The sequence below is a fragment of the Apus apus genome, chromosome 3, assembly GCF_020740795.1.
Source record: "Apus apus isolate bApuApu2 chromosome 3, bApuApu2.pri.cur, whole genome shotgun sequence".
Classification (NCBI taxonomy): domain Eukaryota; kingdom Metazoa; phylum Chordata; class Aves; order Apodiformes; family Apodidae; genus Apus; species Apus apus.
In genome coordinates this window covers 92,545,457-92,564,769 of record NC_067284.1, presented here as the reverse complement: position 1 = coordinate 92,564,769, position 19,313 = coordinate 92,545,457, and the positions used below count along the sequence as shown (strand labels likewise).

Below are 19,313 nucleotides of genomic sequence, written 5' to 3'. Positions count from 1 at the left end.
TTGCCAATCAAATACAAATAAGCTAGAGCTTTAGGTGCTGAAAAAAGGAAAAACTTGCAGATCTCAGAAGAGGTTAAGTCAGGACTTTCAGGGTACAATGAGTTGGAGAGGTACTCAGTACAGAGAGGGCAAACATGCTTTGACAACAAAGCATCAAGAAATGGACAAAAGTGAAACAAGTTAAGGAAAATAAGATTACTTGAACCAAAACTGTTGCAAACGTCTCAAATTCTCTGTGGAAAGAATGTAACATCACAGTGACAAAGACAATGTTTTGGAAAGACAACTATTATTCTGCTGATTTTTCACCGTAATAACTTCAAAACTTTAAGTCATTCACTTTTTTAAATGAAAATAAACACTGGGGGAAATACAAGAACTAGAATTCATACATCTTAACAGAATTAAATAGAAACAGGAGGAAAAGATCTAAGTTAATAAGGGAGAAACAAAGCAGTTCAGTTGTGACTTTAATCTGATCAGGGTGGCCTCCATAAAGGTTTCTATGGAGGTGTCTTAGGAGACACTGCTGGTAGCACAGCTTGCTGTCACCTCAAACAAAGCAATATGTTTTGGAAGATTATCTATCAAAGCCAGGTTTATATATGTGACTTATTTTTTTTAAGTTGCATAGATTACAAAACTGAAGGCTGAGGTCAGAAAATATAGTTGCTTTTGGAGAGCAGAAAATGCACAGGTTTGATTATAAATTATAGAAATATAAAACAGGATTACTGAAGGGCAATTTTAGGTACCTCAACACATGCAAACCCCTTTGCCTCTGCACCAGTCATCTGAGAAAGAATAAATCCTGAGTAAATCTGCTGATGGTGACTGGGAGGATAACTTCCCCAGCATTCAACCAGCATGTGAAAGCAACACTGGACAAATTTAAAAGATAACAGGATTTTGTCTGTCACCTCGTATAATGAGGACATGTAGCAATAGGATGAGGGGTAAGGGTTTTAAACTGATAGAGGGTAGATTTAGGTTAGACATTAGGAAGAAATTCTTCCCCATGAAGGTGGTGAAACACTGGAACAGGTTGCCCAGGGAAGTTGTGGATGCCCCCTCCCTGGCCTTCAAGGTCAGGTTAGATGGGACTTTAAGCAACCTGGTCTAGTGGGAGGTGACCCTGCCCACACAGAGGGTATAGAACTAGATAAACTTTAATGTCCCTTCCAACCCCAACCTTTCCGTGATTCTATGATTACTGGTGTAAATCTAGAAAACCATTTGTTGGGTAAGAATTGTACCACTGCTATGCAGAAACACACTTGTAAAATCCCTGCAATAATGAAAGGAGAAAAAAAGAATGCTGTCCAAAGAGCAACTATGAGATTATCAACAATAATTTGAGAGTAAACACATTTTCAGAACTGGAACTGATGTAACAGCCTAATAAAATACTTAGACACTACTGACATGCAGACAATGCTGTTGTTTTAAGCTTCAAAGGTGATACGAGGTCTAAATGGTTCCCAAAGTAGGCATTAGGTTTTCTACTTCCCTCGCTATTACACTGTCATGCAAATATGTACTGTCTAAATGTTTGTGTGGAGCTTCCAGCAGAGTAACTCCATATTCACAGCACGAGTATGCTAGCACATCTTAAAGATCTGAAAAAGCAAAATGGATACACATTTATGCAGAATGAAATATCCACTTTAAATATCTCATCAGGATTAACCATACCTCTCCAAAACATGAGGTCACATAACACAATTGCCCTTTCACATTCTGAACTAAATGAGTTATTTTTAAAAAAAAACCAAACATGTTTTAGTTACTCAACAGATCAAATAAATTTATTCATTAGATACTGTCATTGTAAGACCCTGTGACCAGAGATAATGGATTTTGACTATTGATGTGTGTTCAAAATTAATTTCATAACTAAGTAACAAATTGATTTTTCTTTAGGTTGCTCAACATCGGATTCATGAATTGTATGTAAAAATATAACTCAAAACAAATCTTTCCACTGCCTTTAAAATATTTTGTCTTGGCATGCACAAGGATGCTGATCTTGATTTTCTTTATCTCCTTGTAATTTTGTCCAAGCATCCAGAGCTTTTCTGATAACTATTTTCTGAATACATCCTATTAAAATATATCAAAATACTACCTGGATCAATCTCTTTTTACAGAAAAAATAACATTGTTGAAAATTTTTCATTTTCTTTTTTTACTTCGTAGTTATTGCTGCCAAAAATTCATCTCTGACAAGCACTGAACACACCAAGTAAATGTTACATTAGCTCTGTATTTGCAGAGTCTTTATTTATTTTACTTGGAACAGGCAGCTATTGCAATGCCAGTTTCAAAAATGAACTTTGTGTAACTTTAAAAAATAACTGAAAATGTATGGTATTTTTCACTCTTGCATATAGCAAACAATAAGACAAATGTCAGCAAATGCTAACTTTTTAATGGAATACTCTGCCAAAGTGACAGAAACTATTATTTAACATTAGTATTTAAAATTGAGGACAATACAACACTAACCAATCCGCTTCCTAAAAAAATCTTATACAACAATTCAACTACATGACTGCTTATTGCATAAATAACACATCTAACAATAGTGGTTTTTTATTTTAAAAATAAAGACACTTGTACGTATCAAAGGCATCCTTCTGTCCTTGACAGAACTAATGTAAAGCCTTCTTTCTCTTTCCCCTCCCCTTTTCCTTTTTCTTTTGATCTAAAAAAAAATATTAAAATATTTACAGAATCTAATAAACATAGCAGGGAGGAGCAGAGGGATAAGGGAAGAAAGGACTTCAAAGCCTAGTCTCCTAGCTTCCTTAGGAGCTCAGTACAATCTTATGAATCCTGCAGAATGAAAAAATAACATTCTTCCATTAGAAAAGAACAAACATAGTAAAAAAGGAAAGAAACACATAGTAACAGTGTCCTACTTCACCATCAGCAACTAGAATCTGAAGGACTGCGCATTTTTCTGTAACACATTTTGAAATGCCAAGAATATCGCCCACCATATTGAGAAAAATATTCATTCTAATCAGAAATGTTTTACTGCTACTGTTAATACTTTAACTCTTAGATAAATACCATCTGAATTGCAAATATGTGTAATGTGTTTTCTGGAAAACAGGAAGCTCGGAGACAGTATGAACAAAAAAATGTAAATATCTCCCTGAAAATAAGGGGTCATTATAAGGCACCAGAGTAAACAGTAAAATGAAGGATAAAGTGTATTCAATACATACTTTTGTGTGCATACAGAGTAGCACATATTATCAGAAAAGATGGCAAACAGTGCAGAGCCATCTCCAGTCATACTCTGATTCTCTTAAGACATTTCCAGGAATACCTATCTTATACTCACCCCTCAAAAATCTGAATATTAGATCTGCTTCGTGTGGTGAAAAGCATAATAAATCTCACCTCACACAGACAGGCTCAACCGAGATATTCCATGACTACTTTTTGGATGTGAGGATATCATTCAGAAAACATTAAAGGTTTAGACTGGATGAGTCCAGGCCCTGACAGAGCAAAACACATACACCTGCATTTAAATCCTTTTGATTTTGATGGGATTACTCAGATGCAGTAAACTAAACACAGCTTTAAATGCTTACTGAACTGATGCCACAATGCAGGTCTACATGTTCTGCAGAACCTCGAATAGCCATAGAGGCACTATCAGCACAAAAAGGATATTTTTCTATTTTCCTGCTATTAAAAGTAACACTAAACATTGTATTAAATAAAAGATATCAGAGGAAAGAAAATAATTTATCTGTAGATTTCTGTTATTTTTCCCAGGATAGGGAAATGCACTATAACCAGAGTATGTTTCATGAAGGGTCAATAGACATTCCAAGTCAAACTGAGCATATTCAATTAATGGCATGAAGATCATGGGTCTACCAAAGTATATGCCAGTCCACCTGCTGACTTGTTGGACCCTGGTACAGACTTTTGTACTGACTAATAATTTCTTCAAAAGTCTACTGCATATTTCTCAGTTTTCTCAGTACTTTTCCTGAACTGAAATTCAAAATAAAATTGTGAGCTTTTTACTTAAGGCATCACATACCTTAAAGAATCCAAAAGAAAGAATAAACCATTACCTAGTTTTCCTCTAAAGAAAATTATTATAGCCTTGCACGAAAGATTAAATATCTCTTAAAGGGTACTAACATTTCCTTCACTGACATTTAAGTCTCAAGGGCTAAAAATATGGGCAATATCTTGAGAGGGGTCCTGCTCAGGAATATTTTGATTGAGTGAGTCATTGACTCAGTAATGATCTTGTATTGCTGAAGTATCTAGGGAGTTTTGTCAATTACCCAGATGGGAACAATAGCACATTCTCAAAGTTAAGGTTAGTATTTTTCCTGTCTGCTGTGACCCATTTAATATTGGGATGATCTACAAATATCTAAAACACTTACTAAGCTTCAAGGGGTTTATACGTTCTGCAAGACTCCAAAGAAACTAAAAAAAAATCTCATATAAATTTGGACCTTTCATCCTGAGTTTCAAAATGAAAAACAAAATATTCATGTCTCTCTCTCTAGATATAGCATAATACATTCTAGTTTCAGAAGCCTACCTGCAAAAAGAAAAAAAAAAAAGTTGATACTATTATCTAGAAATTATAAAAAATAACCTGCATTGATTCTGAGATTTTCTACCAAGTTCACAATAAAAAGTGAAATACTCCTTCTGAAAACAATTAATATAATTTTGTGTTGTACCTCAGTCCCATGGGCTTGTGTCAGCACTTTGTCAGTTTGGCAAAAGGGAAATACAGAACAATCTCTTGGGGGTTAATTGTAGCTCTAGTGATGTACACATATGCAGTGTGTGTATATATGTACACAATATATATCTCTACGCACATACACATAAGACACATACCCATCGTATATGTCTATATATAGGGGCAAATCCTGCCTGACAAATTTGGTGGCCTTCTATGATGGGGCTACAGCCCTGGTGGGTAAGCAAAGAGCAACTAATGCCATTTACCTAGACTCATTCAAAGCATTTCACACTGTCCCACACGACATCCTTATTTCAAAATCAGAGAGACACGGACTTGAGGGATGGACCACTCGCTGGACAAGTTGTCACTGTTCTTTTTTATCATTAGCTTCTTGTAGCTTTTTATCTTTAAACACTTTGAGTTGTGTTATTTATGGTGTATTGTAGATTTCTGAAATGCTGACCATGGCACACTAGAGATGGGAGAGAGGTGAGCACAGACATGTAGATTTCTCAGGTTTTTACCCCCAAATCCTGTGATTATCTCTATCCACTCTAAATAAAAATTTGCATTACAATATTTTGTGAGTACCACGCCCTCTGACCTCAGCTGCTAGCACTGCCATGTTGTTAAAGTGCACTTTACAGCTTTTGCCAGTATTCCATGTCCTCACCAGGACAGACAGAATTTGGGAAGACATCATGCTCTTCAGATAAATACTCCTTTCCTTCCTTTGCTACTGTACGGCATGTTGCATTATATGATATTTTTGCAGCATACACAGCATCTGAACTATGCTTAAAAACTTTTAGGAACATAACAGAAACAACAAAGAAGTAGTGGCTAATGGATGCAGAGTACATGAAATCATCAGGCATCATGAACACTGACTTAAAGATGTACACAGCAGTGATGAGCATTCATTCTGTAATGAGAATGGTCAGATCAAACGAAGCTGGGACAACCAGGGATGTAAACTTTTGTCTGCAGAAATCTAGAAGTGGAACCTAACTCTACTTTTGAACAAAACAAAATAGTGAGAGCACATTAACAAAGCTTGCAGCCATTAAAATAAACACCACCTCATAATCAGGTGGTATTTCATTTCTAAATTGCTCTAGAGGATTAATTCAACAGATAAAGGAATAATTAGCTTTACAAAAAAAAACCCCTATCATTTGCTATTTTGAAGTCATTGGCCAAAGACAATGCAAATTTAGAAAACATTACGAAAAAATAGCGAGACATTTGGGGAAGGAATAATGGAGCAATTTGGCTCACAGAAAGGAAGAGGGAGAGAGATGAAAAGGTTCAGTGAGCAAAGCACAAGATGATGGAGTCAGTAAACACAACGTAGAGACTGAAGATCACAGGACTATAACAGGAAAAAAAAAAAGAAGGAATTTAGAATGGCTTAGAGGAAAGGTGCTTTAAAAGTTAGGCACTGGGAACAGCTGGAAGAGATATTTTGGAATTGTATTAGTTTCAAGAATTATCAGACCTCAATTAAATTTCAGACAAACCAGAATATTATGGTACTTTAAAAACTGCAGACAGCTACCAGAAACACTGTCTGAGACGCTTGTGATAAATTACTCTATCTGCCAGCACATGAAGGGTTCCTTTTTCTAGGGACAACAATATTAATTTTTTAAGAAACAGAACAGGAAAGGCTAGTCATCTCTCTTATTGAGAACTGACTGCTTAGGCTAATAGCTAAATTTCAAATTGCTTGCCACATAACATCGGTGTTAGCAACCACAAGATCCACCTCAGGAGTTACAAACCATTTGTGAACAATTTTTCATGTTAAATTCAACAAAGGGTTAGAACAAAGAAAAAATAATTTAAAAAAACCCCCAAACAACAGGAAATGTAAAATAGGCCTCCTCCAACCACCCCACCAGCCCATTTTCATTGTGGGATAAACTACTACCATTTTAAAAAAAACAACAAACAACAAACAAAACAACTTTACAAGATAACAACCTAAGCGGTCAATAAGGCAGACTGAATACTGGCTGAACAGACAGGCTCAAGGGCTGGTAATCACTGGCTTGAAGTGTAGTTGGAGGCCAGTGACTAGTGGTGTAGCACAGGAGGCAAGAGGACTGGTTCCAGTCCTGCTCAATATCTTTGATAATGATGTGGGTGATGGGACAGTGTACTCTCCACAGCTTTGCTGATACAAAGCTGAGGGGAGCAGCTGGTACACCCGAGTTGTGCTGGCATCCTGATGGCCTTCAACAGGCTGGAAAAATGAGCTGGTGGGAATCTCTTGATGTTCAAAGGGAAGTACAAAGTCCTGCACCTGGGGAAGAAAAATCCCAGTATATGACGGGGTTGATCAGCCAGAAATTAGCCTTGCAGAAAAGAACCTGGGAGTTGTGGGGTACACCAAGCTGAATATGAGCTAGCAGTGTGCCTTTGTGGCACTGTGAGGGTAACCAAGCACCAAAAAACGTTGCCCAGAGAGGTTTTGTAATCTCCATAATTGGAGATATTCTAAAGCTATCTAAAAATGGTACAGGTAATCTACTCTTGGTGACCCTGCTTGAGCACAGAGGCTGGACAAGATGACCTTCAGAGGCACCTTCCAAACCTCAGCCAATCACAGCAATTTTGTGATGCTGTGAAATGCCAGCACATCCAGAAAAATTCATCCTGATGTCAATGATGATACCAGGGGCTCAAACTGTTGAGACGACTCAAGTTGTTAGATGAATACCACTAACTTAATTTCAGATATTGTAATTTTTTCTTCTAAAAAAAATCAATATATAAACATCATTTTTCTGGTTTTATTATGAGATATTTTAGCAGTGAATAGAGAGCTCTAACCCTTTGCTCACTACAAATATTTTCAGATTGTCACTAATGACAATGAATTTGCTTCCCTGTTTAAAAATAATTACAATTGCAAAACAGCAATTTTTATTTAAATGAAACAGTGGAAGAAAGAGCATAACATATAACAAAAAAAAAAATGAGTGTTACAAAGGTGACATTATTGAATTCAGAGGCCCAAGTTCTGTAGCAAGTTTTCTGAACACAGACACTCTTGTAAACTGAAGACACACTGTTTTTGACACAGCCATAATGGAATACCTAAATTCAGAAACAAGAAATGAATTACTCTGCCTCCAACCAAGAAAATCCTTGAGGCATTTTAGAGGACAGAAAGATAATGTTTTGTGCTTATGTAGGCCAATCTGAACATCTCAAACTAGGAAGAAGCCTATTAAAGTGCTGCCTGACTTATGTGTAGGCAGCAGATTGTCTGGGAAGAAATTCCTTTGCCTGTATTACCAAGCAGGCACAGTGCAGTCTTGATTTCCTTCTCATTGACACCTGTGAAAAATGCCAGGCTTTTGCAGTATTCTAATTCTCATCAAAAGCTACACAAATAATGACTAGAATATTTTCTGAGATTTTTTTGAGTATATGGAGTATCTTTTATTGTATTAAAATGGAAGAAACATGAGATATTAGAGATTTTCCTTTTAGTATTTCATACTGAGAGTACTCTGCATGCTTTTCAAATGCACTACCTAGTTTTCAAGTTTAGCTAATCATAACTCTCTAATTTTTCATCTTCTTGCTAAAGTTTGACATTTTAAAACCAATAAAACAAAACAAAATACCTGAGTAGCAGGAGAAAATACCAAGCATACCAGACATATAGAGCACTTTGTCTTTAAAACACAAGAGAGGGGTTGTAATAGGATAATTCATAAAATCTGTAGCACAGAAATTAAATAAAGAGAAAAGTACTACAGATTGCCATAAGCCAGAATCACCTAATAGAATTAAAGAGAAAGGAATGACCATTAGAGTCTATGAGATACTCTAAGTACCCCTCAAGGGCCTGTACATGCTTCACTGCTTTATGTGAAGCCTTGTGTCATTTAGAGTACAATCTTGTTAATCAGTTCTCAAGGTCACAGCTGAATGCAATAGAAATAGGCTGTACATCTGTAGAAGATACTTATTTCTGGAAAAATTATAGGTCTGTGTATGGGAAAATGATACACAGTTCTGTAGTACTGAAGTCCAAACCTGCAAACACTTATCCCCGTTGACATAATAAAAATAAACTCAAGCCCACACAGTTGTTTGCAGAATCAAACAGGATCAAACAGGAGTTACCCAAGGAGCCTGCACACTCATCTGTTTCCAGGTGACAGGAAATAATCATAGAACTCTATGATCATTAGAAATAATGCTGAAGGTGAGATGACCTGTACCCACTATGGGAATGTGTCATTCCCATTTGAATCTGGGTAACTACAGAATAGGTAGATGGTATGAAAATGGTAGTACCTTTAGCTTTGTTCTTCTTTTCCTCCCTTACTCATCTTCCTCTTCCATTAAAGGAGGAAGTGAGAGAAAGAAGAGAGACAAACCAAGAGGGCATAATAGAGAGAAAAAAGTAGCTCTGAGCAGTTTTCTTTCTTCAGTGATCACAGGACAGCATAGCCACTTAGAGTCTTTGAGAGGACTTACATTTCGCTAAGTGAATCCTAACAACTCATTAGATATCAACACATGGCCAGACAATATTAAAACCAGATTTCTGACAGTAAAGATCTAATAAAACAATATAGGCATTATAAAAATTGTGGAATAATTGTAACTTAATTACAAAGTGGACAAAATAACCTATCCAAGAAAAAAAAAATATTGAAATAGCTTTATCGGCTTTGTTTAAAGAAATCTGTCAGTCAAAGAAATACAATGAAACAAGCAGCTGAAATAAAAATGGATCACATCGTTAGGCTGCTGAAGAAAGAAGGGAAGAAAGTTACCCTAGTTTGCCATTTGAGGATCAGTTGTCTCCCAAGAGTGATTCAAATGAGAAAATCTTACTGATGGAAAGGAGCTTTAAAGGGTTGTTAACACCATCCTGACCTGTAATTCCTAACAATGATTGTGGAATATACCACTGGGGGTGGTTTAGGGAAGAAAGAGTCCAAATATTTCAGCAGACTCAAAAAAGGGTTAATGGTTTAAATTGCAAGATGGTAACCACCAGCATGATCGAGACATAAGAAGGTAATTAGTTCCTCCTGAAAAGCAGCTTAACAACCTTGCCATTCACACCTTCAGGACTTGGTATGGATAACTTAATTCAGCTGCATTATCATGATCATTCTTCACTAGCCATAGAGACCACAAGTTCTTACTAGTCAGAATGCTTCCTTGAAAGTTCCTCTGCTTCTAGGAATAATGATACTTACTTTTGAAAGATAGTGAATAAATAAAACCTTTTAAGAAAAATCAGTTTCAATTAATACCTACTGAGATAGGTATTATTTCTTTTTAAAATGAGATTTTTTTAAACAGGTTTACTATAGCAGATACACACAAGAAATGTGCCCCACAATACTATCATAACTATTTTGGATGAAGTACAAGACAGAAAAGGAGCTATTTCTTGAAAACTTATTGATGGAAGTCTTCAAAATACTTTTTTCTCTCTCCTTACTTTAGTATTTTACTTTAAACTCAAGATGAAATTACAAATGCATTGAACTGAATAACTGACTCCCTGAAGCTGTTATACATTTATGTAACCAGACTGAACCATATTGCACCTTCATTGTCACTGCACAGCTCTTGATCAGGACATGGTCTGACTTCTTTTGAGGCATATTTACCAAAAGTGAATAAATGTAACTTCATCTGCACTAAAATCTAATGCAAGTCAGTTTGTAGACTCTGTAGGGAGCAAAGGCATAGTCTTGCTCACAAATACAATTCAAGATTGACACCAGCATTGCCAATCCATTTGCAAAAACAGGCTGGCCAATTCATGTCCGGGTGCAGTCAGCTTTGCTATAAACTGTATCTCAAGAAGCTGGTCCTGGATTTCCTGACAGCTTTTTGTGTGATAGTAGCTTTAGTGATCACAGAGGATACACCTTATGGGAAGAGGTTTGACTGTTCTTTTTGTTGCTTCGAACAAAACAAGAAGAAGAAAGAACTGAATTTGTAATTTGAAAAATGACAATGTCTCTGGTTCTTTCTTTTACCAGAAATGTGGGCAGATTTGCCTCCTACGTAAAATGAAATAATAGTGTAATTACTGAGGAGAAAAAATGTCTAAAAACATAATGCATTTCAAATCACCAAAGACTGCTTATAGAGAAGCAAGCAAGACAAAGGAAGAAACGAATACATATACATACATATATATGTATATATAGACACATATATATATATTACAAAAATTAATCAATCTCCATTTTGCTGTACATGTAGGAGTTATATAAATTGTTACGTGTAGGCGTATGTGCACTAAAAGTGACCCAGAGCTGAAATTGCCTCAGAGGAGGGTGTTTTTTAAGGTTTATAGGGGTAGAAAAACTCCAAGGAGGCTCTGAAACCACAAAGCAGCAGCATTTATGCTAACTCATGTATTCAGCAGAGTGGGCATCATTTTTCTCCTATCTTGCTCTCTAGCAAGGCAAGCTTTCTCTATTTTAATCACTATTCACTAATATTTAAAACTTTCATTAATGTTTCCAGCCATGGTCACAACTGATCTCCAGATACCTGAAAGATAAGTCTTCTCTGCAAAATAAAGATTAATCAGTGTAATCAGAGTAATTATATTTTTAAAAAATTGAACACCTTTTGCGGACAACTGTATTTATTTTTATCCTGTCCACCACATTTCCAGGTAGGCTGATTAGGAATTGGTTTAAAATAAACTAAAATTAACACCTTGAGTGAAAATAAAAGCCTTACTATAGGAGTTTGTAGCAACATAAAAAAAAGTGTTTTAATTGGTGCCATTTTTCTTGTAGTATTTATATACTGACTTGCTAGTGCAACTATGACTACCCATTTACTAAATTGTACTGGGAAAATGGATCATTCCCTTAATGGTCCCCACTTCCATCAGTCTTCAGATGTCTGCAGGCAGCTCCCTTAATGTGTAACAGACATTGTCTGAACTTAACATGAAAACCCATATGATTTATTTCTTGTCATTTTCAAACCACATAGCAAATCAGAATCTTTTTGCACCAAGTTCAGAACAGTTATTTATAAACAATTTCAGCTTGATTCTATGTTTCAAGTTCCACCAGGGGACTGAATTGACTTCCATTGTCCCTGCCTGACCTTGCCCCGGAGTTGGTAATGAACTTAGTCGTTCATATCACAACTTACACTAAAATGTTCACTATCTTTCATCATGACGTAATATTGATAATGTCCTTAAAATCATACAGTGTTACAAAACTGATAAATTCAAAAGTAAACATGTATTTGCATTTATTAAGTTTTATGGAAGTACATTCATTTGGAGAAAGAAATAATTTCTTTGCAGAAGATGTAAGAAAGTTAGAACCCTACTGGTTTCTCTTACAGAAGAAAATGGAGAACAGACTCCTTGTGAGACTGGCTTCAGAAATTGTCTTGTCTCCAGAGTTAACCTTTAACAACATCCAAAAATGAGAAAGAGGAAGAAGGAACTATGAAGGATCATGAGCTGCTAAGAAAATATATTTATAGCTAATAAATTCAATTAAACATCCATCAATTGCTTTTGAAATACTACAAGACTGTAATGCACAAAGAGATTTGCACTTTGCTGTTTATTGACAGAAAATGTGTGAACTATTTCCCTTACCTTGCTGTTGACTCACTACAATGCTATGCCAGTTTATTCTACATTGTTTTCTAGAAAATAATTGTGCCTATTTATTATACATACATAAACAAACATTTATTGAGCATATTTTCTCAATTCCTTCTTGTTTTCCCAGATTAAGTTTTCTACTGATATGTCCCTAAAATGGATACAGTTCAAAAAATATGATTCTAGAATTTGGCATTAATACATTGCCCCAAACATTTAACAAAATGTATATATTTGGCCTCAAATTTCAAACACTTTGTTATATTCTTCTTTTTTTAAATTTTAATTAGGCATTTATGGAATCTAGGAACAATCCTTATTGAGCTATTACACTGAGGAATTGAATGGCTATTAAAGACATTACCTAGGACAACAGTTACTCTTCCATATTAGATCATTAAGTGACTCTATGAAGTGTCAAGCAACATTTGATAAAGTTCCCTGCATATTATGACAGGTTTTCTGTCTTATTAATAGTCCTTCACGTGTTTAATTAAATAAATTACATCATGGTATTTTTGCCTGATACAGCTATTTCCTATTTTTTACTAAGCTTTTGCAAATTAAAATTATTGTGCTGTATGTACACTTAGGTTTTTTATTGTCGGGCTGCTTCTTTCTTTTTCTAATCTTCTCTGTGCTGTAAATACCAGCCACAGATTTCACAAGGACTTTTTTTCCTTTCCCATTTTTGCTAAATTACAATAGCAAGAGTTTGACAACAGTGCTACAGCAGTTGTCAATGATCTTCCAATGATTTTGTGACTCAAAAATAACCTAGAAAAAATGAACCATAGTAGACAGCAAATGTTAATGTTTTCTCTAGAGAACTTTATAAAGCAAAATATACAGTATTTCTTTTTCTGTGTATCAAAAGGTACAGTTACATTCTTTCTTGTAGATTTTTGCTAAGATGCAGCAGCCTAAAAAGTTTAACAAATTATCAATGTAATGTTAACAATCTATGGACTCTTTATGACTCTGTCAGGAAAAAAATTAAGAGCTCCATTTCTTCCATGTTAAACAATTGTCTTACAAAGTAACCTTACAAAAATTCTAATCTATGAGAGAAATGGCATACTGTGGGATTGTAAGTTTCAAAAACGTCCCCTTGAATGGCACTTCACAAACACCTGCTACTCTGCTTTTCTTAGACATTGCAAATGAATTCTAAATATTATATTCAAACTTACAGCACTTGCACAAAAAATATATTCATTAGCTACCATTTTTCAACGATTACTCGTAGGCAACTAGTCATACTCTTAAGCTTCCTCAGTATATTTTGAAAGTGAGGTCTAGCTAATCTTGTACAAGGTTTACTTGAATACCTCACACATTTCCATTTTTAAACTATTAATTCAACCAAATATATTTTTAATATTAGGTCTTCGTGTAACACATTAAAATATGTAAGTGAAGAAATCTGCAAAAACATCTCACTGTATTAATCATGCCATAAATAAGAATGGCAGAGAAGATAAATAATCTAATACTACTGATACTTCGCAATCCGCAGGTGAAACTTAAAATTAAAAATGAAATTGACAATATGTATTGTGACCTAAATGAAGCCTGAGATGCCCAATTCTGAAACAAACTCAAATCAGAACCAAAATTAACTTGTGACCACGTTAAAAATTCTTATCAGTGGCTGTTTCAAAAACACGTAAACATAGTACAAGTCATATACATTTGTATTCACAAACAAACAAAAAAATCCCTTCTATTTGTCTTTCCCATGAACTCTACACTAGCACATGTGCAAAGGAAACAAAGGATTACTGCAGAAAAATTTTTGCACCATAAAGAAGGGAAAGTAGGCAGGTTTTTTTCTCACAGGTGAAAAGTAATTCATGCTTTATGTTTAGCAAAAGAAACAAGTGAGGTTGCATAAAATCCTCTTTACTTGTCCCCTGCCAGCAAATGACATATACAATGTGATGGTACAACAGCTTCACCAATCTATTATTTTCTTCAGAGATCTGTAGAAGCTGGAAGCTGTCTCACTGAGATTGCAGATCTTAATAGATTCAGAGGCAAAACAATAAGAATTGCAATGCTGTCCTGTCATTGCCATAGAGGCTGGCTGTATATTAGTGGTAGCAATTCAATAGAAAGGTTAAGGCAACAAAATTTCATTTACATCTTCCAGAAGTCCATGGTACAACCTTTTGAGCCTAAAACCCATGGTGTTTTAGTGTATGCCACTAAAGAAATTAAGGTCACTTCCTGGCATTAGATTTTGTTCATGTTTCTAAATACAAACAGGAGTTCCAGTAAAATGTTTTCTCTGCACAGTTTTGCTTGTATCAGAACTCAAATGGTACAGAGGTAAAAATCCATATTCTACAAGCTACCTTACTGGGCGAAAGAAAAGAAGCTCTAAACCAATTAGTAACAGTTATTAGTTTGATATTTGATTAATTTCTTACTTTAAGTAAGTGATTTTTAAGAAATCCTTTTAATTTCAGGAGCATTAGGAAATAAAGAAGTACTCATTGTCCCTGATGGTCACAGTACTTAGACAAAGTAGATTTAATTCTTAACATAATCTTTTCCCACTCCTCTTTGAACTACTTCAGGTATATAGAGACAATAGAATTTAAGAGGCAGAGATTTGGAGCAGAGACCACATTATCAACACAGGTCACCGAGTGGGAAAATATATTTTAAAAAACATGAGCTAAATATAGGTTTAATAAGTTGCTTGCATTATAGTGGCCCAAAGGGTAATTTTAGGATCCTACACCCCAGAAGTGAAGAGAAATAGCAATTATAGGTCTAGAATACAGTGATATGTACTATTCTGAAAAAAACCTACAGATGGGCAATGTCTTTTAATGGACACCTCAGGTCCCTGGCAAAACTCTCTTCAAATAACAGCAAATTTGGCCTGAATCACATGTATAGCATAGCTTCTTCACTTTGAAAATGTTCACAGTTCAGATAAGGGTCCTTATCAGAACTTGCATTTTGCAAATCATCCCCTCAGCTGTAGAATTTGCTTCAAATCATGAAACCAAAGATTCTGGAATTACCTGTACTTCCAAAGTTTTGAATACCATAGCAGACCTGCTAGCTCATATATTTTTTGCCATATTTACTGCTATATTCTCCTCTGATATTATTTCCCCCCCCTTTTTTTTTTTTTTTTGGTCCAAACTGCACTAATACCAGTTATTTCCAGAAAGAAGGCAAATTATTTCAGACATTTCTAAATAACTGTTTAAATTTTAACAGAAGAAATATTTTACTTCAAAACAATGTACATGGCTAATGCACAATATGGAACAGCATGTAGTAGTCAATAAGAAACTTGGCACACCTGTATCAACAGTAATACCATAAAGATCAAAAAACAACATATGACGTTACAAAATCCCCAATCCCCATATTAACCTGGGGGAACTGGTCTTCCATTTGCAGGTGAAATCCACAGGCAAAATCCACAACTGAAAAATCATTCACATAAATATTTATTGAATGGCAAATTATTCTATTCCTTACAAATTTGGAAATACTACCCCATAAAAACAAGGCTCATGAGTGTCAGTCATGACTCTACAGAAATGGCACAAACTGCTGCTGGAGGGAAACATTTGTAAGTGATTCTTGTTCTTCAGAAAAAAAGATTTAAAAAAAGATGGCTGATTAAGAACTAATGAGAAACCTAGGAGGTGCAAAGTAGTCCCAGGAAAACCAGGTTAACACACAGTTATCCCTAACAACATGCAGAGTCATTCAGTCTTTACTCACTGAAGGAGAAGACAGCTATCTACTGATTTTCTAACGGGAATTCCTATAGTACCTTCCCTTTGAGTTTTTACCTCCAAAGACTAACCTTCTCCAACACTCTACTGCCCACAGAGTCTAGTGTGGTCTCTGTCCACACTGATTTGGCTGAAAAGAATTATGAAAAAGACCTTACATTCCAGTTACTCTTGAAGAACATCTTCCATACACACTTCAAACTCTTGCCACTAACAAAATGAAGCTCTTACTTCAACTCTAGTACTAGGAAGTCCAAATAACAGAAAAAAATATTACAAGATTCTATTGTCTAAACCAGACAAAACATTTTTTTCTCCAAGATTATGAAGTCGGGATTTATTTGATAAAAACTGACAACACAACAGCAAATACTTCTCCTTCTGGAGAATTCTTTCTACCTATTAAGTGACCGGAAGCCCTATATATCTTTTACACTTATCTGTATCTGCTGGTAGCTAAAAATAATGATGCCTTTAGGAATTGTACCATACCTAGTTTGTGAAAGATAACGTGAGGTATATCTGTTCTGCACATCTTATTTTTACACTGCTTAACACTGCTGTTATTCCTGAGCCTGATTTATGGGTACCCTGGGGTACTCCTACCCCCTTTCGATGTTATTTCTACTGGAAACAGTTGACAAAAGCAGATCTTCCCTTGAGGATTGCACAGTTTTAGTATTTCTTTCAACTTTCTGCCATTTGCTCAACCTATTAAGAGCTTCTTCAAAGACATAAAATAGCAACCCATCACCTTGAATGCTACAGAACAAAATAAGGGCTGCCAATTCACACTAACTGTTGTGGGTAAGCAAAATACATTGGAAGGCATTACACTACATGGAATACTGCCTATGGATTTAGCATAACCCTAACAATGGTATTTGGCTCTGAAGTATTTCACTTGATCTGAGCTGCATGAAAATATTCATATCAAATATAAACCCAAGGCAAATAGAAAGTGCACCTAAGTAAACTAGAGAATCAAAATTTGCAATAGGATTAAAAATTACTTCCAGTTTGTGTATTTTCTCTATACCATAAAGTACACACTACTGCTTAAAATATTTTTATTAGCTCTGCAAACCTTACAAAAACCATACATATGCTGTGCCTGTGGTGGACCAGCTGTCCACGACAAATGAGCAGAAACAACTAGAGACATGACATATCTTGCTGCATACAATAATATTTAAGAAATACATAAATAGTACCTGGTTGTCATCTTTTCCTGTTTATTTTATTTCTCAGTAAAAAAAAAAAGTATTTTGAAGAATGTGCAACTTTTTTTTTAAATTGTGGTTGAAGCTCATACAAAATAATAGTTTGTGTACCAAATAAAGCTATCCCTCTTTTCCACCTGAAAGATATAAAATAATGAAAGTAGGTTTCACAAAATAATAGAAACTTCAGAGTGCTCTAGTTGCTACTTTTCACCTGTATAGGAGTATTAGAAAGCAATCATCAGCACAAACACATATAGTTACATAAAAGTTTATCTAAAGTAAGATGCTATTGGTATTTGTGCAAATTCTTTAAGTTACATATAAATATTACAAGAACACTAGGTTAGAGAAAGAATTAGAAACTCAAAAACTGAGCATATATTTTATAGGTATTACAGGAAATTACAATGTAAAACCTTTGTAAAACACTGATAATTTATTTTATTGTCTGATATTTAGCTCAGAAATATGCATCAATATTTTGATGTAGTGAGACTGAACAATTTTAATTTATTTTAGTTCCTCTAACACTTTTTAGAGAAGGGGTTTTTAGACTGTACCTAGGAGCCAGTTCTGTAAGTACATCACAAAGAGTGCTGTCAAAATAATCTCTTTCCAGAAGAGGCACTATGTGAATCAGTAGAGAGTTCATGTGTCTCTTGCAACTTCTCCCTTTTGACCAATAACAATTATTTCTCTCTTTGGCATACAATTTCATGTAAGGAATAGTGTTACTTGAAATGAGGCAGAATCAAGGTACAATAGTTTCACGTTAGTCAATCATGAAAGAGAGGAGGAACTGAAATGACATCACTTACTCCTGATTTAATCTTGTGCGCTTCCACAGGTGAGTTCAAAATAGATTAAAAGGTATGCAGGACAACAGAGGTCACTCACACAATCTTTTGAAGTATACAATAAGGCAGATTATGGAGCTTTATGCTGCATAACAGAAGACAAGCCTATTTATGAGCAACTGAATCTGCTATGCAAAATTAAGAGAAGACTGAAAGATTATGTGTGTAAGTCACTTCATCATCATAGATAGAGAACTAGGAATTACTAGCACCTTGTCAGATGTTCAGGCACCCATATCCTACCTTGTTTCTTACAGTACTTGGTCAGAGCTCCTACAAACTTTTAGAAATAAAATAATTTAAGATCAACTAATGGCATCTCAGAAGGGGTCCTGTGAGCTAGAAAGAATCTGAACAGAACAAGGCCAACAGGAAGAGTTCTTCCTTCCCTCTTTAGTGTTTAAATCAAATAAACTTATTAATAAATAAATATTCCCAGATTATGTGCCAAGCTAGACGTAGACTGAAACTTAGGTCTCCCATAGTGATTTAATGCCTTAATTTAAATTAATGAGAATTTATATGCATTTGTGTCATGTCAATAAATAGCCCCACTAAACTAACGTAGTAAAGTTTAGGAAGCCAGTAGTTAGTCCTGGAAACAGTTCAGCTAAGCAAATGTAGGAAATTAAGTCTTACTTCCTTGTTTCCATTGGGATTTTGCCACAAAACAGAGGAAATAAATTGCAAGTTCATGAGCACGGGTGAACGGGTCAGTACTGAATATATACCAGTTCAGGAAAATGTCAACACATGCATTTCAAATTTGACTGAAATAAGTATAACCACTTCTCAAGCCTAAGTATGCATATTCATGGCTGATATTTTTTGTCCTTGTTCTTAGGACAAGGAGAAAGCTGGGCTTAGAATGGAAACTTCATATTATCCTTAATTACATAGAGGTTAATACTGTTGCATATCTAACCACTGGAGACAAGCTTTCTAAGTAATTTGGCATGTAGCACCTGCAAGGCAGTCTCTGAAAGAGACACATAGCAATGCTATAAATGCTGTGTATGTGGGAAGTGATTCTCTTCAGTGCACAATTATTTTTTAATT

The 19,313-nt window shown here is 35.2% G+C and overlaps 1 protein-coding gene across 1 annotated transcript in view; it reads right to left on the bottom strand.

Moving 5' to 3' along the window:
- PRKN (parkin RBR E3 ubiquitin protein ligase) overlaps nucleotides 1-19,313 on the bottom strand; it is a 705,342-nt gene that overhangs the window by 333,036 nt on the left and 352,993 nt on the right. The gene's annotated exons all lie outside the window — the stretch shown is intronic.